Source organism: Myotis davidii, unplaced genomic scaffold, assembly GCF_000327345.1.
Source record: "Myotis davidii unplaced genomic scaffold, ASM32734v1 scaffold1115, whole genome shotgun sequence".
Taxonomy (NCBI): Eukaryota; Metazoa; Chordata; class Mammalia; order Chiroptera; family Vespertilionidae; genus Myotis; species Myotis davidii.
This window is the reverse complement of record NW_006287910.1, coordinates 547406-547891: the sequence shown is the minus strand read 5'-3', so window position 1 is coordinate 547891 and position 486 is coordinate 547406. Positions and strand designations below refer to the sequence as shown.

At 61.3% G+C, this 486-nt stretch overlaps 1 non-coding gene across 1 annotated transcript; it reads right to left on the bottom strand.

Moving 5' to 3' along the window:
• Positions 1-359: 359 nt before the first annotated feature.
• On the bottom strand, positions 360-431 carry TRNAT-CGU. The gene has a single exon. It is a non-coding gene; the product is annotated as a tRNA-Thr (tRNA).
• Positions 432-486: the final 55 nt, after the last annotated feature.

The window sequence follows — 486 nt, the reverse complement described above, 5'->3', positions numbered from 1 at the left end:
GGTCTTGCCCGGAGGGTGTTGAGCCTTCCCGCAGGTCACGGTTTCCAGGTGACCCATGGGGCAGTGGAGTTTGTGTCCCCCGCCCACCGGAGCCCCCCACCTTCCCCAGGAAACGAGCCGCCCGAGGTCCAGGGTCCGGGCAGTGTCGGGAGGGGAGAGTACTGTGCGCCGGCTGGTAGGACCTCCCAGACTGCAGGGGCGGGAGTAGGGTCTGAACGCAAACTGAGTGAAAAGAGTTGGCCCAGTCGGGACCTAGAGGTAAAGATCTGAACGCGGCACCAGCGGGTGTAGACTACCGATGAGCGCTGTGAAAAGTAGTCCCACTTCTAAAAAGTCTTCCGCAAAGAGGACTTAACACAAGGCACGGACGGGGTTCGAACCCGTGATCTTCGGTTTACGAGACCGACGCCTTACCACTTGGCCACCGCGCCTGCGTTAGAATGGCGGCTCGGGGAGCGTCTATCCTGTCTTCACTCCCGTGAGCTC